We start from the raw sequence: 25531 nt of genomic DNA, 5'->3' as shown, positions 1-25531 counted from the left end.
GCTGCCCCATTCGTACTCTCATGTTTCACAAATGAGAACTGAATGTTTGTGGTATTCAAGAAGAGAGTAAATCAGTGTTCTAGTCTGATTTTTTTCTCCGTCCCCTGGATTTTGAATTTGAAAATTGTGTGGAGCGCAGAAGGCAGATCCTAGGAGGGGTCTGGGAGCATGTTCCCCCCTGGAAAATTTTTAAATCTAGACCATCTTAGATACTATTTCCTGCATTTTGAGGGGCAGATGCTTGTAGACTCTGCTTGGTTCAATGGCATCTGTTTTAATATCTTTACATGCCGATTTTTGTCCTTCAAGGAGGACAGAATGGCAAAATTTATGTCCGTCCCCAGCAGCAAAATACCGTCAAAGGAAGGAAGGACGGACACTGGCTAGAACTCTGGAGTGAATGTACTACTATCGTCCCGGTCATCTTGTAATGGGGAAGAAGAATATCTTCATAACAAGCCTCCACAGCTGAAAAACCCATTACACACTGAAAATGACCCTCCAGGACATCTCAGTTGCAATCTCAAAAGCTGTCTTGTGCAGAAAAAATGGGAGTGTTTCTTAGTAGATGACCCATAAAAGACAGGCCTCTCATCCTGTGATTTGGGTCAAACATGTTGCTGTTATCCCTTGATAATCTTGAGAAGTGAATGGAGATCTGTATTTATGACATAAACAATTCATCACAGAAGCTGATGGGGGCTGATCTTACACAGAGAATTGATTGTGAGCTGCCCCCAGGGGGAATGAGTGATGGGAAACTGGGTCAAGATGAGATAATGATGGTGTTATCAGTTTGTCTCACCACAGGTGTGGTTTGTAGACTGCCTGTCCTGTCTGATCATGAGGGCCACAATGTCTGCTTCTTCCCTTAGGACTGATGAAGAAATTGATAAAAAATACCACATCATAAATAAGGAAATCGGTAAAATAAAATACCACATCATGAATAAGGACAGATTTCTACATGTATCTGTACATGAATATGAAATTGATTCGTCAGTATCCACAAAAGCTGCTATTGTCGGCTAAATAATAGCCTCCACCAGGCCTTCCTACAGGGGTGCGGGGATCGTAGAATTTGACAAAAATTGGGAAATTTGCCAGGGGAGTCAGTCCACGCTTAGATTCATGTTTCCCCTCTGGGCGGCCGACCAACTCCTCTGGAAGCAAAACTTCCCTGGCAAATTATCCTCCCTATAATAGCCAGCGTAGTCAGTCTGGTAGAGACTAGCTAAATAGATGCATGGTTTGTGGCTCAGTTAATGAAGAACTTATAAGGCTAAAGGCTACATGGAACAGTAATGCAATAATTTGAATTGATGAGCATACAGGTATCACCTGCCAGCTTCAGTGTTAACTTTGGTTAACCTTACATGTCTTGGGTTCACCGGATACCAATACTAATTTGGACGTGTGAAAGATTAATTTCCAGTCTGGTGACAAATTGAGTAGAATGTGGTGTGTGACTTTCATATGCGACGGAAGGCTTAGCACAGATTACTCTTTTACGTCATGTAGTTTGATGAAGGCGCATGCTTCGCATTTCCGGTCGGACGTTTTATCAGGATTCACCCTGATGGCGTCTGTCAAATCCTGACCTTTCTCTCCTCACTCACTCACTCTCACTCATCCTTGCCGCATATCTTTCTCTCCTGCCACTTTCATCAGTGGGTAGTTCTGGACGTCAGGGTAAAGATGAGGAAATGTCAGGACAGGGAATGTCCTCAGGTTCAAAAGGAGTGTTCAAAAGAGCAAAGAACAAGAGTGGCAGAGATGGACAGGTTCTATTATAAGTTGTCCATCCCACAGTGGAGAATATGGATAACATCCTTCTGCTCAACAGATCAAAAACGGGTTCATCGGCCTTGCTGGAAGTGAAGTTTTGTGAAGTTCATAATGGTTAATATATAACATTGATTGTGACTGTTGAGCGCAAGAGATAAACAATGAGATATAAAAGTGAAAATTTTACCTACCAGTATATACAGATGTATTTTTGGCCTATTATGATAGGATTATGTTCTTAATTTTTGTTTTCTTAGTATTGATGAAATTTGAATTTCATCATTTTGGTGAGATGACATTCCTGGCTGCAACTTCTATCCAAATGAGAAGCAACATTTGTCAGTGGCAGTTTGCAAAACCTTCTGTCATTTGCAACCTACTCAATCACCTACGTCTGTGAGATGAATGCCTGACAAACAGAACTCATGGTTCTATTTTCTGATATAAGGCAAGATACAGAAAGTCAATGGGCAAACCGTAATCTACAATCTACATGTAATATAAGACAACACTGAGATGCAGATCGATAAGTGTCTTAGAAACTGGGACAACGCAACCAAGGGATTCTATCATCAATATACAACATGTACATGGCACATCTGAATCCCGGAGATACCAAGGGAGACCTATAAAGGATGGCAGAACAATTTAATGTGTTTGTTGCCATAAGGGTTCCATATCTAACCTGCAGATGGTTAATTAAAACATTGTGCCTTTAGGACAAGAGGTGACTTACATGTATGCAGAAGTTTACTGTGCAATATTATTAAGGTTATTTCCAACAAATTAAGTCAAAATGCAGACTTTTCATTATGTTGCTATTTCTATTCAATTAATATAGAATTTCTGAAGGAAATTAAACTAAAGGTCCATCGATGAAGGTTAGACATCCAGGTAATAAGATACACCAAAAGCAGTTGCTCATTCAAGCAACTGGATATGATTTTGGAAATGATCAGTGTCATTGACGAAAGACATCGGATTGTGTTTGAAATGACCGTTTCTAAAATCATATCCAGTTGCTTGAGTAACTGCTTTTTTGCAGGAATGAAAGGTCTGTAGGAGGAAAAGTTGGCCATGATTTTTCCTTCATTTTGTTTTGGATGTTGACAATCGTTCCATACACTGATGACAAGGTGTCTAATAGTAATAGATGAAGAATGATCAGCAGGTCTACTAATGACAGCTATCCCCTACAGAGTTTGAATGCTGCCTTGTCAACATGTCATTAATGCTTGCACATGCAATTTCAAAGCTGAGGGGCTTCCAGTCTTGATGAGTTATGAGCCATGGTTCCAGCTTTGAATTCAAAGTGTTTTCCATGTTGTTTGATTTATGTACTAATGTATCATGCAGATTTGCTGAAATTGTTTTTGATGCATTTCAAGGTTGTTTCATTCATTTAGTGAGCGACCAACTTGCCTCACTTTGTTGTTCTGGTACAACCAATTTTCCTCTTCTCTTAGTCTACTACTGTACTAGCTCTCATATCAAGAAGCCTTAAAAACAACTAATATAATTCTGTGTGGCTATCTGAACAAGAAACCTCATGCAGATATAGGGGACACTGAGAAAAGACGTTATTCTTCCCATGGGAGTGAGAATAAAAAGAACATAACATTTGAGACAGCCATTACTCAAAGAAATGTCAGAGGAAGTTATTACAGATGAACAATCCATGTAGATTCCAGATGTCCTCACAAGGTTTCAGAAAAAAAGTAATTCAGAAGTTGATTAGGATAATGATAGATCATCACACATACTGACTACAGTACATAATGATGATGGGAGTGTGCCAGGCTGTAGGCTGTATATCAGAGGTGCCACCCATGACTGTTATATATGATGATATATCATTGTCAAGCTCACTTCATGCATGTTCTGTAGTCCTGCTGCAGAAAAGGTCACTAATCAGACACTAGTTTATCCCACTGTGACTGATTTAATTCATTAGTTCAAGGATTGTGACAAGAAAAGTGCTGTCAATATAGCTCTCTAACACCACAATGTCACTTGCTTGTAGTCATAGTTACGATTTTGCTGTACATCATTTTGATCTCAAACATCTGTACATGGCATACTTCTTATAATGCCGAGAAGGGAATTTGGTTTTCTCGTTGTATAACTGATTTACAGTGGCGTTTGGACCTGAGGTTTCTGCCATGTAGGCTCACACGGTTTGGCGGCAGCAATTTTGAGAAAGACGAAGAGCTCAGCAATGAGGTACCAAACTTTGTACAGAGAATGTGCCGTCTGTTGCACGGAGACGCAAGAAACAGCGTATAGACTCTGTATTGCCTGCCGTTGACTTTGACCTTGACTTGAAAGGTGTTGACTGAAGGTCAGATGTACATGTTGAAGTGACACTAGCCAAACAGTGCGTGATGGTTACTTTGAAAATTATCAGGTTTCTCATGAATCACAGTGCGCAGCGCCTGTGGAGGTCTGGTGAAATATGAGCTGCGTGCCGCACAGACACGGTGATCGATGGAAACGTGCCGTAACGTGCGCCGCTGGTTTTAATGGAAACACGTGTTGATGAACTTATTTGTATTCTCTGCGTATTGAACTTGACTTAAGGATTTTGAAAATGGAGTTCTGAGGCAACATACCTCACTTTCATCACTGTAAAGTTTATTGGATTGGCTTGCCCATGCTTGCTTGAGCAGTTTATGTTCTACCCATTTTCCATCAAAGAATGCATACCTGCATGAAGATCCATCAATGAGTACAGATGTGTCATAATTAGAAAACTCTCAAACTTCTGTGACCAAATCTGTTTGCAGTCAGAAGCCCCAATGCACGAGGTTCCAAATCAATCCACCATCATGTTACACTGCACTTAAACCAAACTGTTGGAAAAAACACCAATAAACATTTGCATGAAAGTATTGATAACTGTATGTTTGGTGCTCACAAAGGAAATAATGCCATGATGGCACTATGCTCTAATAAAATTGATGGTTTTGAACCCCTTTGGAATCAAGATTTTTCAGAAACAATATCCTCATTGTAGTATGTCTTGGAAATCAATGAGTTCTGCTGCAGACTGGTGAAAATATAATCAGAGCAATTAAGTTTTTAGCATGTGTTGGTTTTGCCTGTATCAACTTTGAATGAATTATCATCACACTTTTACACTTCTTTCTAGAAATCCTATAAATTCCATTACTAGTATTTTACAGCAACTGATTGATAACCCTGTTCTTCAAAACTTACATTCCTCAAAATTGAAATAAAGTTTTTCTGTCAGAAGTATCTTCTCTTGACTCATTAAAAGTTTCCTTTAGTTAATCTTTATTCTTGTTCAAGTTCCAAAGTTGAATGGCCTCCTGTTGAATCCCATTACAGCAGTTAAAGGATAGGCGCTGAAACCATGAAAATCCTGCTACTTCCACGTAAAAGACACCCTTACTGTACAAAGGGAAAAGCTTCACAGCTTTTGTCTACATCCTGTATGTGTTTACGAGGACAGGAAGCCGCGGATTACACCTTTCATTGAGGACGACTTATCTCCGTGAGGCGTATACCTGGTGATGTTGACGTCAGCGCTCACGGTATCTCAGCGGTGCAGGACTAGTTTGTGGGGAAATTATATTCACTGGCCAACACACTCAATCCTTCATCGACAGCCAGCAGAGTTTGATCGATGTACTCTAATTTTTACCCATCGGAACCAGTTATGCACTACAGAAATCGTTGCATTTTGCCCTTAGCAAACATCTGCTGAATTTATTTTGTTACTTGAAGGTGAAGGTCCAAAAGGAAAAATGTCGAAAGTATAGTTTGCTGAATCTACAGTTTACAAAGAACCACTGGATTTTTTGTTGGTTCTACGATTGGTACTAGGTATGAAATGATTTTCTGTTACTTTCTAACTTTGCCAAAAGTACAGCTAGACAGCAGACAACATACTGGAACTTCTTCGTTGGTTCTACAATTTGTGCTTGGTTGTATGAAATGATTTTCTGATTATTTCTAACTTTGCGGAAAGTACAGCTACATGCCATATTTTACTATTGAATGTACATCTATCTCATCCTGCTAGATAGCAGATGGTTTCCAGTTTTTGTGCCATTTTTATGAGCAAGAAGTTTTCATGGTTCCATTTTCTGGTGTTATCTTTCTATGTTTTCTATGTTTATCTTCCTGTTCAATTGCTGACCATAAAGATATGATAAATATCAACATGGTTGCTAAATCGTGTTATAAAGGAAAAAGTGGGGTTTTCAAACCAACTGAAACCAATTAACAAGTTATGATGAGTCAACTTGCAAACCTTTCATCAAGTTTTGAGTGCAGTAATTTTTGTTCCATTTGGCCGCCTACAGCAGTGATTATGCAAAGACCCGAGGGTAACGTTTCACTAAACACTATCTACTCCTCAACAAGATCGCTCCAGGGTCAGCGGAATGACGTCAACACCTCCTGTATCTCCACGGCCCACGACTGTGTTATGATTATATCATATACGCCTTGTCGCCGTGCTTAATGCGCTATCACTTTTGTGAAGTGCTGTACACATTTGCAGTAACCTTTGTCTGAAAAGGGCTAGAAAGTTTGCAAGCATTAGGCTTTCCAATTTGGTCTGCCAACTTCAATGGACCACAACCCTGCATCTTAATACTATCTGTTCCTTTATTGATGATCGGTGCAGTGTCAACTCCTTTGTATAAAATCTGAGAAATGTATGTCAGGACATGGGTTGCGTATCAAAATTTCTGCCTAATGCATATGGTGAGGTTTGACGGCATTCCCTAGCTACACATTTATTTAGTTTCCTCCAAGCCTTTCTACAGGGTACGGATTGTAGAATTCTGCAAAAAGTGGAAAAGGTGGCCAGCTGCAGGAGAGTCTGTCCTGAGGTCGCAAGTTGTACAGTGTACAACATGTACTTCATTGACTGACTAACTATGGCAGTTACATTACTACTTTTCCAGGAATCTGTGGAGTCTGGTACTGGTGAGACCAGCTGCACACTGTGCAGCAATGTGGCAATTCATACTTTCCCAGAACCATAAAGTGGAATTTGTTATCGTACTTTCCCAGAATCATAGAATGGAATTTGTTATCACCAAGTACAGTAGGGGCATCTTCTCTGGGTAGTTTAAAGGAACCCTTGCAGATAGATTGCAAAGGTTAGGTGTGACGGGTCGTTCGGTGTAATATAACCAGCTGCTGCCGTGCCGCGTGCCTGTGAAGCTGGTGTGTTATGCCGAATGGCAGTTATACCGGCTATATAGATACAGATACAGTCTACTTCAGGTGTCTGTATACTGACTCTGAATCTGATTATATGCAGTGTTGCAAGGCTCTGAGGTAAAAATGACATTTCCAAATGTGATACTACATGTATGTTGCTGTAATGAGGTAACTCACTGTAATTTAGCAGGTTTATTACTATGTAATGTGCATCATGTGCTAGCATCATGAGAGTTGGTCGGGCAGGCTTGGCAAACTGTCTAGCACATGATTTTGTATTCTAGAAACGTTTGACTTTTTAGACATGCAAAGCTTCTGCGTGGTCGTAATCTATGAGCGTTGAAGTTGCCAAATGGTTGAGCACCTCGTTACAGTTTACCATGGTCACTAATCTTGTTTAATACAGTGTTGCACAAATTGCGGGGCTCCAAATTAACTTCATCTAAATGGAGACCCCACCGTGGCCCTGACTTAAATGGGAATCAGGCTATTGTGCATAGTTATTGTATAGTGCAGTGAACTGCCTTATCATCTGTTACATTAGAAGGTCACTAGAGCCACAAAGATTGTAGTGTTTTTGTAATGGCTAGCACACACTGTTGGACCTGAATACCCATAGAATTGACCTTTTTCCAAATTTAATGGACATGTATTTGCACAAAATACTGTAAATGTTTTTTAGTTTGCTGGGATTTACTTTCGCTGTGATTTACTTTTGCTGGAAAATGGAGTGTTTGCGGTGGTTTTAAGTTCGCGGCTGTGCCATAGACTGTAGTCACATACTGTGACGTAAAAATTTTTGCGGTAGTTTTAGGTTTGTGGTGAAGTGGCAACTGCAAAAACTGTGAATGTAAAACTACTGCTAACATTTCTGTATTAATTTTGCAGTTTCACAGATGTTAGGGGGCTCAATATTCAACAATAATCTTCACATGACCAGGGCTTACCTACATTTCAGAAAATGGAAATGATGCAAAATACAGCACAACAGATTAATGCACACTTCTGTTAACTGCACGGAATCCCCAAATCCCAAACCAGTGCAGTCCAGCCAGAAAACTTCATATTATTGCACCATTTGGATAATTGCACAAAATTCACTGGCAAATAGGCAGTGCAATTAAGCGGCTTATACTGTATAAGGGTATAGCATGCTCTTCAAAGTTTTACAAGTGAAGAGTACTGTATAACCTGTGAATCATGACGCTAGATTGGGAGTAACTGGCCTCAATCAGGGAAAAGGGCAGAGTGACAATTGCCTTGTAGTTGAGAGACATCATAATTCTATTAATCCATGCCTGGGGCAGAATCAAACATCCCAAAGTCCATTAAAACTCCATCAAAAAAAGAAGTCCAGTTGAGTTGGCACCATTCAGCCGAGCGGACCCCAGCAAATCTTCAGGCAAGGCAGATGTGGATTTTGTTCAAAAACTGTGACGTTCGGCAAAAATCGGCAATAAATGCTTCACGGGCAATGAACAACAATGTAGCGCCAGCCGGGCGTGTCCTATTCATGCGGTTTTATGGTCCAATTTTGTCCCAGTTGACGTCAATGCTGCTGGTACTTAAAGAACAGTTGACTGTTTTATATTTCGATGGATGGCCAGGTTGGCATGGGTAAGTGTTACAGATGTAGGAGATGAAAGTTATTCAGTATTGGTCGTTTGTATCAGTAGGGAAGGACAGATCTACATGTAGATAGGGGAAGGTTGTTTGTGCAGTGAGTCGGCTGTTTTTTCAGACATTTACACATAGGAAAATCTTCCGCAAACTAACTTAAATGTGACTTATACCAATGTTAAGTTTTGTAGAATGTAAAAGATGTGTGCTTTGAAATACATACCAGGTGTGAAGAAATAATTTCACTTCTAGTACAGGGCAATGGGTTCAAACCCCATGAAAGCTGTTTGTGTTCAAATTTGCCCGCTTTTCTGAGACTGTGAAATGGAATAGTTCAAGAAGGGGTTGTCGGATTGTAATGACTTTTGGTAAGTAGATAGCCTAAGTAATGCTTCATTTGGTGAAATATCAAGTATGCAAATTGGAATCTATTTTGCATAACCAATTAGGAAATTGTCTAAACCCACTTTGTTCCATTGGACTATTCCAACATGTAACATTTGTAACTGAGAAAGAAAACAACATTGATAGATAAACATACAAATAAAGACCTAATTTGCATAATTGGTGAGAAGATGCTATAATCCCATTTTGGTAAAAATGCCATTATAGCCTTCCTCAAATAGATTGTTTCTGTTATTTGAGTGGAGGAAATGATCAGCAAATATAATTTATGCAAATGAGGACATTATTTGCATAATTTGCGTTATAAATGACAAGCGTACATAATACACCAGTTGTAAAGGTTAAAATCATTCATTGAAGGTATGGGGTCATTGAAGTCTAGTTGGAATTGGAGTTTTATGTAACTAGACTGTATTTACCAGGAATGCTCCCTCCCAATAGGCTACTGTGTATGCAGAAATGTTCGCGGTGGTTTTATGTTCGCAGTTTTTGCGGTGGCCACTTCACAGCAAATTTAAATCCACTGCAAACATTTTTTCCATGGCAGTAAGAGTCTACAGTGCATAGTGCTACCTCAAACTTGAAATCACTGAGAAAAGTATTTTTCCCACTACCGCGAAATTAAATCCCCGCAAACTTAAATGCATTTTACAGTATGCATGGAAGCTGTGAAGTCAAAGCTACGATTGTGCCCTATGAAAGCTAATTTCTTTAATACCATGTACATGTACGAGCACCTTGGCAGACTTGGGTTGTAGACAGGAAGTAAAAACGTGACTGTCATATGAATGCAGTAGTATCAAAAGACCGTTGACTTACATGTACAACATTCAATGGGACTTTATATGCCTGTGCATGGAGAGGCCTGTGTTTGGGACCTGGGGGAACTTGTTAATTACCTGCTGGAAGTCCCTATTCGGGACCTGAAAGTATAACAGTAATAGTGGAAATCTTTGAAATGTGTTCAGTCTTGTTGATAGAGCTAGAGATAGAGATTTTCAATGACATCTGAACTGCTGATTGGTTTCATGTACATGTAACGCCAGTTCACCTATATCCGCAAGGTAACCTATATCCGTCGTATTCAAAACAGGTCATGTATAGGTTTATAAAGTCGAAGTACGGTGTCCCATTGGAATATTTTCGAAAAATGTTTGAAACTCCCACTTGGACAACCATAGATACTCTGTTTTTTTATACAACGGATATAGGTTACCCCGCAGATAAAAGGTGAACTAGCGTTATTTTCTACATCAGGACTGGTGCAATGGCCAAGAGAGTGGAGTGGTCACCTTGCATTTGATAGGTCGTGCCTTTTTAGTTTCAAAAACAGCCTGCACCCATATCTTGATGTTTTATGTTTGTCTTGGGACACAGTCAGCTACATGTACTGCTGGAGAGTGTTAATATGCAGCACCAGTGTTACTATATCTCATGCACTGCCCCGTGTGTTTTATTAAAAAGCCATTCTCATGAGGAATGAAGAATCACTTATATACTTATAGTATGATCTCTAGTCTGTCTCGAAGTAAGTTGTATCGAACGATAGAAGAGTTTCATTAAACATCTAAAATGGAATGTACCCTGTGAATTTGACTTACTATATTTCTTTCCCTTTTCCTAAATGGCATGAAGATGGTGTGGTAACCAATGCAGGTTGTCCACTTGTTTTAATATTTTTGCCACTTTTAGTTATAGGGAAAATTTGTTGTGTCTACCTTGTGCACGTGGAGCTAGGTCATCCTAGCACAATTCTTCACCATACGTGTAACCTTCAGTAACACTGATAGTGAAAAGTTACACTGGTCAGGCATTGTTCTTTGTAGAAAAGCCATTTCTTCCCATGGGTCAAGTATTTGGGTCTGTCTGCTTATATTTTTAATGAAGGTGGATGATATTTCGTGTATATACATGTCAGAAAAGTTGACTGGTTTCTCATAACCTGGCTTCACCTTAGTAAAAAATGTTCCTTGATTTATAACAGGAGGGAATTTGAATAGATCTGGTCTTCAGAGTGTAGAAAATTTCAATCTAAATTCAGAAAGAGAGCCAAAGAGGATTGTGGCTTGGTGACTTGCATGGATATGGTTTGTTTACAGTCCTTGGGTGGTGTCCAACACGGACTGAGGAGAAATGGCAATTCTATATCCTTCAGGTTTTCATCCGTCTGGCTGGATCTCGTCCTGGACCATGATTTTCAACCCGTCTGGAGGTTGCCTTTTGTCCATGGTGAAGCAAAAGTATGGAAAAAACTACCCAACAATACAACTTTCTTATTTTGTATCATAGACTTTCATATTTTAATGCTATCTCCAGAGTTGAAAAAGAAGACAAATCAAAGTAAACAACAAGTCAAAGTAAATCAACATCATGCCATAGTAATCTGTACACATGGGTATCAAATTAATGTACAGCTGTACATGTAGATGCATGGTAAGTAGATAAATCTTCCAGTATGTGAAATCAGCTTGGAAACAATGTCAGAAATGAGACTATTATAGTTGAGTACGAAAGGGAAGATCTTCAGGTCCTAATGTTTGTTATGGACACACCATTTTTGCTGAGATTACAGCTACAATGTGCTACATCAAGTGGGTGCCAATGAAACCATTCATTCACCGGTATTCATACTCACAACCTGCATGTTAAAGGGTCACAGCCCATGGGAAGTGGTGGTCTTAAGCTTCCACCTGCATAACAATTACATGGTCGGGGCAGAGGGAACTCATCATGATTTCTTTCAAGTTCTCCAAACAGGTGTACCTCTCCAAACAGGTGTACCTCTCCAAACAGGTGTACCTCTCCAAACAGGTGTACCTCTCCAAACAGGTGTACCTCTCCAAACAGGTGTACCTCTCCAAACAGGTGTACCTCTCCAAACAGGTGTACCTCTCCAAACAGGTGTACCTCTCCAAACAGGTGTACCTCTCCAAACAGGTGTACCTCTCCAAACAGGTGTACCTCTCCAAACAGGTGTACCTCAGAGTCTCCAAACAGGTGTACCTCTCCAAACAGGTGTACCTCTCCAAACAGGTGTACGTCATCTTCTAGTTTTTGAAGAAGACATAAAAGAGAGTAGACAAACACAATGAACAATGGCAATACTTTAGAAGACAACAATCTTTGAAATTTCATGAACACAACTTGATCATAATTGCTTTTTTATGTATTATCATTTATGTATTATATTCTCTGTACACTGTTATGTGAATGTTAGTAAAGATGCAAGACAATTTAAAAAATCTTCTAGTTTTTGTCTGTCATTTTATTACATGGCTTACCTTGATACAAGGTGAATGTTGTAGCAATGGATTAAAAACACCATAAGCCATAAAATAGGCTGAAAAGAAGTGAAAATTATTGAATAAAAGTAATCATCTTTGGGTACTATCATCTTAGGTTACTGTGCCAATGTTCTTAAGTGCATCAATTATAATTCTTAATCAAGTCTATTCAAAGGCTGTTTTGGGTGTGTTCCCCTTGGATAACATGTAATCTTCAATTTGTCTACTGACTTTGTGTCTTTTAGTCAAATCAAAGGCAGCTGACTTTTGCCCTATAATCAAGTTTGCCACAGTAATCACATGTAATTAATTCATCATAATCATACATCAGAACAAAGTTAAACTCCACATGGAGTACCCAAAAGGAAACTCTTGACTTTTAAACAAATGGGTTTGTCCCAGTTCTGCCAGGTTGTTGCTGGAGGGGAGAAGTATTGATCAGATGCAGCAGAGAACTGGCGGTGATAATCAGCACCTGAGCACCTTGACATTGATGAATAGTGTCTAGGTGGAGACTGTAGAACTTGGGTACCTAAGTCATGATGTGTAAATGATAGTTCTGAGGTTTTGACGGGAAATAATTCATCTTGTATTCAAACTTGTGACTTAGATTTATTGTTTGAATGTCACATATTATTGGAAGGGACATTTTTTCTTCTAATGGCATTTTTAACAACATGATACGTTCATTACACCCTATTTAAGTGTCAAATCCTTCATCATTCTCTGTAAGAGTTTTCTATTTCCATCTGTTGTTCTATAAACATTCTTTACCTTGTGATGTATTGTACATGATTATACATTCAGAACATCACTCTTTTCTGCTCCTCCTGTAATTTCAGTGATTAGAACGTGATTTAAATCTTGCTTTTTGTTATGATAAGAGCTTTCTGATTAACAATTGCAATTGGTGAACAGTATGACACTAATGCAGAATTCCAGGAATGGTTCTCAGACTGTTACACATTTGACACTAAGGAGAAGATGAAGGACCCAGCTGGCATTATCAACATTTATCATTTGTCAAAACTTTATCAAAGTCTTCCCCTTAAAAGTTTCACAGTCGTAATACTAATAGTTACATAAATTTTTCCTGCAACATTGTTAGCTACTTGATTCAGCATATTCAGTGCTTCATTCTTTTTATGTCATGTCGTAACTCCTGTAAGAATAATACCCATTAGACCTTATGAGCACCTGTTTGAAGTGCTTTCCCATTAGCAGTTTTATTGTACAAAGTGTGGGCCCATGTAGGAACTAGTTTTTAGTTGGGACCTTGCTTCACTTGCACATCATGCTGTAATCATGTATCTCAGCTTTGCTGGGCTTGTTTAGCCTCCACTAGGCCTTCCTACGGTCATGTTAAAGTCATGTTAACATGACACATAGTGAAGCCGCGTAGCACAGTGGTATAATTGTGTTCGCCTCGTGACCGAGAGGTTTGTTTGTTTGTTTGTTTGTTTGTTTATTTTGAAACACCTGGGTAGCCTATTCAGTGCCAATACACTGGTTTTCGATAGGGCCCAGTTTCACATATACATACATGGAAATAAAAACAACTTACAGATCGAATCCGCCTGCCGTGCTGCCGGTCTTGTGCCCTTGGGAAAGGCACTTAACACGACTTTCCTCACTTTACTCAAGTGAAAATGAGTCGTCCCTCGAATAGGACGTTAAATGGAGGTCCCGTGTCTGGGGAGAGACACACCCCAGGCACGTTAAAGAACCCGCCACATGTGCGATGGTGCGGTGTGAGTGGTCTAAAACCTACAGTTCCTTGGCCGCACCTGGGGCAATTACTGTCGTATTGAGGTCACCTGAGTGGCGCCGAATGGCAGCTCGCTCCAGACCCTTGCGATTTAGCCCCGCCTATTGTAAGCTCCTCGCAATTCAGCCCCTGGCTGCAAAGAGTGAGTAGTCGGCCCACCCAATAACAACGATGTTAAGTACCTTTCCAAAGGGCACAACGTCAGGACATGGTGGGTATCGATCTCAGGACCTCTTAATTCTGATCATGAGTCGAACGCGCCACCAGTTACACCACACCATCGTCACAAAACTTTGAAACCAGTAACTGGGACGCCCACGCAGAAATGACAAGCAGGTAGTTTACTTTTTTGTTACCTTCCCAACTGTGATGGAAGGTGAATGATATAGCTGGTAAGTAAGCATAGCTTTACATGGCATAACGTTTTTAGTCTGACATATTGTTTTTGTAATCATTCCTAACTACCTAGGCTACATGTAATACTCTTACGTTCAGTGTGTTATTTTTCAAAACCCTTTTTTGTAATGCCAGTTCTGAGAATATGATAGTACTTTGATTCGTACCATATCAGTGTCATGATTAGGGATTACGATGTTCATGGTGTGGTGTCCATGGCAAAATCGCAGGCTTCTAATTCCAGTCTTGTCTCCAAGATGTAAATGTTCCCTAGCAACAGTGACGGAAGGTGAAGGAGACACTTGAGAGCTTATGTTAGCTTTGCTGGGCTTGTTATCAGCATTCATGAGACCCGCTCACTGCTCAGGTCCTCAATCCATCTCTGCAATCTCTGCAAACCTGCGTCACAGGCGCATGAAGCTCCATACATCTTCAAAAGGAAACATTGTCGACGATGGGGAGGCTTTATCAATAATTAGAAACGCAAAGTTTCTCCGAGTCTGACCTGAAAAGTCGTGACTTCATTCGTGGGCAAGCATCGTCGTCTCCAAAATACATCTTCAAAAGGAAACATTGTCTACAATGGGGAGGATTTATCAATAACTATAGAAACACAAAGTTCTTCCCAGTCTGACCTGAAAAGTCCTGACTGCATTTGTGGGCTAGCACCCTCTTCTCCTGTCATTTTTGGCAGGAAAATTGGGTGATCGCTTGAACAACCCTTAAATTTGAATTGTATGGACAGTCTTTTGATACTGCCACGGCACGTTCTGGTATCACTATGCCAACTTAGTATGAAATAGTAGTGTAGTAGTACATGTAGTAGTTTTTATTCCTATGTACATGTGTATGTTATGGGTATGTTGGTGAATTGTTGTGTACAGATATACATGTAGTTTTTAAGTAATTTGGGTATATCTGTAGTAATATTTATTAAGTCAAATCAATACGCAGGAAAAGTTTATTATGGCATGTATTTGACGGCCCATTTAAATATACAGAATTTCAGGAAGATTTTTTGGCACTGGTCCCCTTCCTTCCCTTAGAGCTTCTCATGCACATTTATGTACACCTTGCACACATGCGTGGAAAGAATGTATATTGTAACATGATGATACTCGAGGGCCTGCAGACCTTCCAGAACTTCCCTCACATCCTTGACATCGGGGAAAGAGCCATGATATGTACCCATGCTTTAGTGTACTCACAGCTTCAGAAATGTAGCATAGGGCTGTTGGATCAGTTTTGGGTCAGGGGAAGGAGACATTTACGTGTAGATAAGGCTTAAGCACCCATTACATGATAACACATAGGTCATGATAGATGTTTTTCTTGCAGACAGTTAGTTTCTCCTAATCACAAAGTTGTGATATCTTCTGAAGGCACCATTTCCATTCTTCCTGATCACAGCAGACACATATACAATAGCTTTGATGTTGATTTTCTTTATGTCTTTGTCTGTTATCAACATTGCTGTCTGTTTGGACTTCATGTGATAAGGAAGGGTTGCACTTTAGGGAGGAGGGTAATCAAGATATCAATCTTTGCCTGAGCATCTTTCAACTGTATCTACTGATGATCTAAAAGTTTTGACTTGATACCTTCATGTCATAAAGATGGGAAAGAATGGGATATTTTCATATCTGATTTTTTCAGCACTTCAAGTTTGTAGTCCCAAATGGATTCCTCCCCTTTTGTTCTACTTCAGTTGCTGAATCTGCAAGCAACTGTTGTGTGGCATAACGGCAGGGTGTTTGGCCCGGGTTCAAATCCTGTTATGTCACCAATCTTGTGCCCTCAAAAAAGGCTTTTTACACTACCTTCCTCAGTCCACCCAGGTGTAAAAATTGGTACCTGACATCCGTTGTGGAGGTAAAAGGCAGTGGAGGGAGTGGGTTGGCCTCAGTTTTCCAATACCATTTGGGAAACACAGTGGATAACAACGCACTGCCCTTGCAGCCTCAAAGGCAATGAGACAACCTTCTGTCTGTCCTTTGAATGGGGCTTTGTTACAATAAGTTATCACTTGTGCAGTGCCACATTGTCTTCGTCTGGCTTGAAGCAAAAAAAAGAAGAAGTTGCTCTCCATGGTGCTGAAACGTGTGTTGTATGAATACTGCCTTCACAGCTTCGAGTCTCTGATTGGAGTTCATACTTTCACTTTATTCTTGCCAGCTTTTTTTGCTAGATAGGGTTAATGCTAGTTGACCTTTCTCCGTGGGGGTAACATATATCCATTTTTTAAAACAGGGTATTTAGGGACATCTAGCCAACGGGTGGTAGTTTTAAACGGCAATATACGGAAAATATTGCAATTTGAAACCAATTTCCATCAATGTGATATCCCCAAATACCCTGTTTTTGAAATTAATGGATATAGGTTACCCAACGAATAAAGATGAACTAGTGTTAATGTACTTTGATGAATGTTACCTATGAAAAGCTGATGATGTAAAATCTTCTTTATTTTACATTAGATTACATTGCCCTAACGGATAATACTTTGTCGTCTATGTAACATCCTAATCCCAAAGTTTCCAGAAAAATTATTGATCAGTTAGACCATAGTAAGGGATTTTAGGCTAAGGTTCTCTTTTCATTTCCAACAGGCTAATGTTGTCACCTCACTTTTCTTTCCTTTCTGTTGTGAATTATCTGAGTTTTCAGCCATGCCTTTGATTCTGCCCCAACCAGCAGCATGCTTTAGTTGGCATCACCTTCATGAGAAGCAATCCAACAATGTACTTTGGCTCTTTGAGCAGATAATCATGCTTGAGAAAAGCAGCAAAAAATGCAAAATGTTTGAAGTAACAACTTTACAGCAGAACTTTACACACTCAGTGAAGGTGAAATTCTGTACACATTAGCTAAGAGTGCCCATCAGATAAAAACAAGTTCCTGCATGTCAGAAAGCTTGTTAAGAGTGTGAGAGCATGAAGGATGCTCCAGGCTATTCCTGGCGCTTCGGTTCCTGTGTTCAATAGGGGTGATTAGTATGCCCTTGCCGAATTCACCATCTGCCCTTGCTAATGGGTACTTATCTCACCATCCTTTATCCCTGCATTAAAATCCATGATCTTTGCCGTTGCCCAAGGGCCATCTTAAGAGTTTGCTAGAGTTAATGTTTCAAGCAGGAGGATACCAGATTCAGTTTCTGTGATTTAGCCAGATCAGTATGTGTGGACAGGCCAGTTCCCTTTTAGTGCTAATCCAACTTCAAGCAGAAACAGACACGTGCACCAGGTGCATTTCCAGCCATGCCTAATGTATCTTTTGATGAGTAGGCATATATATGATTCATATGTTTTGTAACTTTTAGCAGTTTGAAAAATAGAGCCTGATGCAGGATATCAAAGGTTATGCAGTATAGGAAGGTCACTTATTAATCTTTATTGGCCTTTTTGAAGGTTGACTAAAAAATATAAATTTTCAAAAAAAAATGCTGCTTTTGTTTTCTTTTTTAGCTGCACTGATAGAAGCCTATGTTGTGAATACCATATCCCATAATACTGCCACGTGAAAAAAAATACATGTATTTAAAGTGATTTAAAGAGATGTACCAATGAAGCATCAGTATACACTTTACACATGTTGGTGTTTAGATGTTCAAGACAATCTTGAGAAGCCCTCTATAGCGTTGTATTTTAAGTGGTGGTACCACCCTGTAGAATTATAAGAGTTGATATCCTCTCCAGTGTGCAAAAAGTTTTTCCACATTTGTAAGAGTCTGCCTCTGTGTTACTGTAAGTGCATTTAAGTTCGCGGGGATTTAATTTCGTGGTAACAGGAAAAAGAACTTTTTGCGGTGGTTTTAATTTTGCGGTAGCACCATGCACTGTGTCTCTTACTGCCATGGAAAAATGTTTGTGGTGGTTTCAAGTTCGCGGTTAAGACGCGAACATTAATCCACCGCGAAAGTTTCTGCATTTACGGTATATCCTAGGTCTCATGCTGGGGTACAGCTCATACAGAGTCATAGCAGAGATAAATGGCATTTCTGCTTGCTCTGTAACTATGGGATGATGTATGGTTGATTCTGCTGCAGTGTAGGGAGGCATGAGTCCATGAAATATTGGCCAGCCTTATCGTAAGCTGTCAGGAGCTCAGGAATCTGAAATTCTGCTTTTGAGAGTACATCCGTTGTGCCTTTGCCTACTGTGATGGAAAATCCAGTAAAAAGGACATCTCATTTTTCAAAAGAACAGAAAGTTGTGAAATTTCTAGGAAACATTTAAGAATGTTGCAGAATTCAATGCTTGGAAGGATATTTGGTAGAGCATCTTATTTCTAATCATTTTAACAATTGAATTCCATCAAAGCTTATAAAGTTGGACTATCATTTTGATATCAAAGGAACACATTTGATTTAATGTTTAGAATGATTTTGCTAGTACATTCGTATTTATGATAAGGTTAGTTACCATTGTTTCCATGAAATGTCACACTGCCAAAGTCAGAATTTTATCAAGGAAAAGGGAAAACATAATAAAATGATCTGACTTGCAGTTTTCCGGTCCAGTAACCCAAATTCAAAAAGTTGTCCGTACATTAGCCCTGGTTGAAATGTCATCATTGCAAGGAAGGACATTTGTATTAGTAACAAATGAGAGCATTATATTATAAAGAAAATGCCTAGCTTTTATCTCTCTCTCTACACATTGTGCTCCCAACATGTCCACCCTGTAACTAAAGTATCTCTGTACCATGCAGGAAATCCTTTTACATCTTAGCATTTTTAAATACATGTACCTTGTACTTAATATGGTGGTTTTACCCTCCTTCAGAGTGTGTGCTGCTTTGTTTTGGATCAAGGAGATTTCATCATGAAAGCTCCTTGGTTGAATGGATGTGCCCACATGAAAGATGAGCAGAAGGGATGATGTCAGAGTGTCAGTCTAGAACAAAGATCTTCTAAAGACGATGCCAGCATGGAACTCATGGAAAAACCTTTAAACCTTTCTGAGGGCATGGCTACTCCTTTCTTAGAATGCCCACGGAAGAAGCACAATGATATAGGCTGAAATCGATGCATGTGCATAAAATATGGTATGTGCCATTCACATGATAAAGTCTCCATTGCCTTTCTGTGCACATGATTTCAGTGTTTCCCTGTCAACTTACCCTGCTCCAAATCTCTGCTTTGTGCGTGTGTGTACAATAGATGAAGATTGGCATTTGTATTAACAATTGGTTTGCTTTATTCCTCCTATTAAATTCTCATTATGGCCATGATTTCTATGTTTTTGAGTTCTAAAATCTAGATGCTATGTTTTTTATTAGTCTCATCTTTCATTTCATCTTTGTCCTTACGTATCACATTTTGTTCTGGAGGTGTCACATTTAAAACCAATTCTGTTTGACAAAACAAAATTAGATATTAAAATTCTACATAAATAGATAAACCTTTGATGACACCATGTGGTCATATAATTGTCCTTCCCGGGGCACCTGACCATGATAGATGGGTTAGTCCTCGGCAGCTGTTGAGTGGTCGATTGCCTTATTGCTGCACAAGTGTGCAATAAATCCTAACGCCAATATAGTTCCAACTGTACCATGTCAAAGGTCAAATCAATTCTCCGATGGCCACTTATATTGTTCCAACTGTGTGTTACGATAGTGTGAGGATTGATTCATTGCTGATGAACATAATTTACGCAGATGGAGGTAAAAAAAGTGCCACTTGTACGATCCCCACCTTCTGTCCTTGATAAAAGGTGGCAATGTCTATTCCAGTGAAGCCCTTGAAAAACATTAGCCAGTATTTTGTAGTCTCCAAAGGATTACCCTGGCCCTTACTTACAAGATAAATGGCAGGAAAACCAAACAACTTTGCTCAGGAACAGTCTCTAATGGCTCCTACCTTCCCCTTCCGCCTCTTTCATTTAATCCTAGTTAATGGGACCTTCGAGATTAGTTACCTCTCCTCGGGGAAGGAGGAATTCTAAAGACTCTCAAGATCAAAGGCAGGATGGCACATGCATGGGGGCCATTCAGGAAGAGAGAAACAGGGTTGAAAATAAACGATGGGTGAGGTACAAGAGAAACTGATCAGACAAGTAAAATACTTTGATATGATATACACAGTTTTGTCAGTGAGGTATATTTTCAAGCTGCTGTTATCATATTTCAATAATAATTTTATCAATATATGCAATGCCATGTTGTTTTGTTATCTGCCCATACATGTACATATACATTTCTTTTATGTAGTGTACATGTACTATGCTGGGTTTGCAGATCACAAATCAAAATAATACCAAAGATAAACATAAAGTTGGAGTTTTGAACTGCTATTTGGATTTCGTTTTATTTTTTCTGAAAACTTCTACTTTGTATGCGTTACATATGGCAGACCTTAAGGTCCTATCTACATGTCTATAAACCATATACATGTACATCAAGTCATGAAATCTTTAGAATAACTTCCACCCAGGAGCTTGACATAGATGGATGGTCTGCCATCTGGGCAACATGCTTCAGACCGTGTCCTTACTTAACCTCAAGAAGAAGGACAAGATAATTCAGCAGCTGTCTGCATGACTGACAATGACATGGAGACAAATCGTAAATCTTTCCATGATGACTTTGTCGATAGCCGTGTGGTCAAAGATAATGCCTCTCCCAAGGACATGCATATCAATCATGTTACAGTGCATATGTATAATATTATATACAGGCTTGGATTTGTATCGGAGGTTGCCTGGTGCATATCATTTTATATCATGCAAGGCCATGTCACCTTGCACTATATGACTACTGTAAATGCATTTAAGTTTGCGGGGATTTAATTTCGCGGAAGCAAGAAAAAGGACTTTTCGAGGTGGTTTTAAGTTTGCGGTACCATAGCACCATGCACTGTAGTCTCTTACTGCCATGGAAAAATGTCCGCGGTGGTTTTAAATTCGCAGTGAAGCGGCCACCGTGAAAACCGCAAACTTTAATCCACTGCGAAAGTTTCTGTATTTACAGTATGTTTTGTCATTTTTATGTTTTGTCAACCTCCTTGGTTTTGTGTAAGCTTAAATAGCAAAAGACATCCTCTTTAGCCATATCAGTCAGAGGGAGAAAAAGGAAGAATTTTTAAGATCATTTGAAAGGTTCAGGTGAAGGTAATAAATATTTGATTCATGAATGTTTTATGAACTGGTTGCCTAAAGAAAAGGGTGTACCATAGGTTGTAAAACCCCATATTGATTACTTTTACAAAACGAATGGGTGTTGTAAGTTGTAAAATCCCCTATTATCAATTACTTTTTATGAAGTGAGTAAAACATGTGTTTTCCCCCCTCAGATCCTTTCAGCTTATACTGAATTCTTACCATGACAAATTTGATGCATCTAGCTAAAGAAGAAACATGACACTAAGAATAGAAGTGTCCTGTAAGATGTGGTAAGCATGACACTCAGCAGTGCTTCATGTAAGCTTGGTGAATGTTGAGTTAGAACAGGTGAAATTTGGAGCTGTGACACAAAAATAGCATGATGGAAGACTCTGGTTATGGCATGTAGTCACAGGTTGACATGAAGCATATGCTACGTACCCGGTAAAGTCAGTGGTGCTTATGTAACAGTGGTGCTTATGTAACAGTTCAAGGACCGCTAAACCGAAGACGCCTAACGGCTTAAGCCTTTTGGTTAAACGGTTTGCACGTTCGATTTGTGATCTGCCGGCGTGGGTTCGATCGCGGGTGGCGGCATGTTGTTTCTTTCTGTTCTACTCGCCCCTTTGGTCGTTTCACTGGTTCCCATGTCGACCCTGTGAGTAACAAGCTAGATATGTGCCACACAGGGAAATCGAACTCGGAGATTCGAGGACGAATCTTGACAAGAAAAGGGGGAGTAATGTAACAGTGGTATTCAAGGACTGCTAAACCGAAGACGCCTAACGGCTTAAGCCTTTTCGCCGAACGGCTTGCATGTTCGATTTGTGATCTGCCGGCCCAGGTTCAATCCCGGGTGGCGGCATGTTGTTTCTTTCTGTTCTACTCGCCCCTCTGGTAGTTTCACTAAGTCGGTAGGGAGGAATGGGAAGTACAAGTGCTGGTAGTATTAGTTACAATGATGGTGATATTTCATGATAACAGTACTAGTAATCAGGGTTTTTTTTCCTAACCAGGTCACAGTAATACATTGTACTTCCTTCATATATGTGTCAGAGGTCACAGGTAGATCATGTGTCCACTGTTTTTGATTTTTAGACCTTTCCAGCAAATATGGGGTTATGATTGGTTTGGCAGAGATATTTATATGATTGTAAGTTGGTCTCAATGGTCCATCGGTTTAAGGATAATCCCCCAAACCAATCCCCATTTCTAGAAGGTGTCTGTACACCTTGGTGTGGATATCATGTCCTCTATGTCTTCACTAGTCGGTGGGAAATATGGATTGTGCATATCCCTCTTCATCAGCGTGTTCCCAATCTGTCGCTCATCGAGAACAGAGGCTCTTAAGAGACCAAATATCCTCTCTTCTGGACCAGTGTGTCAAGTAATACATATTCAAGTACAGCTCCCTCCAGAGCACCCTTATGATGCAAGTAAACTCAAAACTCTGTCTAAAAATCAATAATGTTGCATCTAAAGCTTTGAAATAAGATGTTTTTGAGGAGACATGTAGCTGTAGATTGAGCCAATTGAACCTCAAGCTCCTTAAGCTTAGAGTACCTTTTAATGCACTGTGCTATTACCCATTAAAATTCTCATCTGATTTTCCATATATCCTTGTATCTAAATACATGCAACAGAGGATGAGCATTGCCCATGTGAGAATATAATGCTTTGTGGGAAAAACTGAGACTGATGGAAATTGGTTATTAGATTTTCATGGAGAAGCAAGGTTTCTTTTCTCTTGACTCTGAAGCTTCTTGCAAAGTTCACAGCAAATAAGGCCCATTGAGAGATGCAATATAACAAGTAAAATGCTAACAAGTAGGGGAGTAATAAAAAGATAAAATATGATATAATAGTTAAAATATGATACAATACAGCAGTATAAAACATGAAGATGTCAGCTCCAGTATAGCAAAAAGTTTGGTCCCAATCAGTCCTATGTTTCAAAATGTATTTGCTTGCAAAAATATTACTTCAGGGAATGAGACCCGCCCATCAGTTTGATGATGAATGAGTAGAGGACTTGTAATGGATGTCTGACTGCAATGCAGCACTCCAGCTGTCAGCAACTGGAAATGACTAATGTGTTTCTTGGAAACAGCTTTGTAGATATGATCACACCTTCAAGCAATACGTAAAACGTGGAAAAAGCCGAAATAGTACTTAAAACATTAAGACATTGTCCATTATCTAAAAGCTGCATTTGATAAAACTTGGAGTGTTTGATATACAAATGTACCTGTATCTCAGGACCACACAGATAACGTCAACTTGATTTTGATGATGAAGTTGCTTATATATGATCTCATTTGTTAACAAATGAAATATTAGCCAAAAAAAGTCTACAATAGTTTAGAAAAGTCTCCTTTGTCAGTAGGTCACATGATTTATTTAGTTTTTAAATTACATGTGTAAAGGGATCCTTGAATGGTGGAGGGGGTCCTGACAACGTTATTAACTAAAATGTACCCACCACTACCAGCAGGTTAGCAATGATAGCTGCCCCTTATGAGTACGACCTGGTTTACAGTTTTCAGACCATGAAATAAGGTCGTTTTTATATGCAGGTGGGAACCTTTTGCGTTTCTTTATTCTCGTCACACCTTTTTGCCATAAAGTCGATGAATGTTTCCTCCATACAGGGCCCAGTAATCTTTGTGAATGCCCAGCCTTGTCTGGTGTGAACATGGTCCGCATGCCAGTCAAAGCAACTGTAATAGTTGAATATCTCAAATTTAACAGGGGTGAACAGGTTAAAGGGTTCCAATTTCTGTACGTTTATGTGAATGCTCCAGCAATTTTTACTGACGGGTACAGCATCCTGTCAGATTCCCTGGTCATCACATAAAAAAGGCAGTGGAATTTACATTCTGATCATGGCAGTAAATGGATAGAGTTACTGCACCCTGACTGTGACTTATGTATGTTTTGAAATTTTATTGTAACAGAGTTTGTTGAGCAAGCCCTTTCCCAGATAATTATGTCCTTCTGCACAAGAATGTTTGAAAAAGAAATTGCATTAATAAAGGTTATAAGAAATGGTTAAAGGCAAGAAGGCTTGAAAAATGGTTGTATAGTTTTGGCTGTCTGTGTGTGTGGGTATTTCCACATTGTTTTTGTTTACCCTCAGTCTTTGGTGCAACCATCATTTCCTCTGAATTTAGTGGGTGCTTCTGATTAGTACACGGAAACTGATTGTAATGTACTCGATAAAGGTCAGACATCTAGGTGATAAGATACACCAAAAAGCAGTTACTCATTCAAGCAACTGGATATGATTTTGGAAACAGTCAGAAGGTTTGGACCACTAAAAATTTGTCTTCCCATTTTCGCATGTCAATTCATAGTTAGGATAAACCTCCTATCCAACTAGACCTCTATTGCATATCAATTCACAGCTGGGATATATAAATTCTAATAACTCTCTCCAGCAAGATTTCTCCAGTGTCACTGATGAAAGACACTGGATGGCTGTCTGAAACGTCTGACCATTTCCAAAATCATATCTAGTTGCTTGAGTAACTGCTTTTTGGTGACTATACTACAAATGTACAGAAATGTTCTGTATCAGGTAGTGTTACACATTGTTATCCCCTAGAAGTAATCTGGCACCTGAGAATAAATCTGAGTTTAAACTGGAACCACAGAGGGCAGGGGTTACTGGGTCACGTAGACAAATGGGTGCTGGTGGAAGGTAATGCTGAGGAATGCCAGACTTGTAATGAGCTGAGATGTGTGGCGAATATTGATGTATGAACTTGATAACTCAAGCTAAAAGAGACTGTGTTCATGTGTGTGTGTGTGTGTGTGTGTGAGCTTTTCTATTTTGGAGGAAGTCTACATGTACTACCAGTACTAACGTTAGTACTGCAAATTTCAGATGACAATAGATATTGAGAAATATTTCTTCAAGAAGAAATTTTCTCCAAGCTTGGACTGTCCATAATTTTTGTATA

General features: G+C 39.5%; 1 protein-coding gene across 2 annotated transcripts in view; it reads left to right on the top strand.

The window, feature by feature from the left end:
• Positions 1–25531, top strand: part of LOC118421314 (rab GTPase-activating protein 1-like) — a 105938-nt gene that overhangs the window by 18158 nt on the left and 62249 nt on the right. The window lies entirely within an intron of this gene.

Source organism: Branchiostoma floridae, chromosome 8 (genome assembly GCF_000003815.2).
Source record: "Branchiostoma floridae strain S238N-H82 chromosome 8, Bfl_VNyyK, whole genome shotgun sequence".
In the NCBI taxonomy this organism is placed as follows: Eukaryota; Metazoa; Chordata; class Leptocardii; order Amphioxiformes; family Branchiostomatidae; genus Branchiostoma; species Branchiostoma floridae.
The sequence above is the reverse complement of the archived record's forward strand: the minus strand, read 5'-3'. Positions and strand labels throughout refer to the sequence as shown.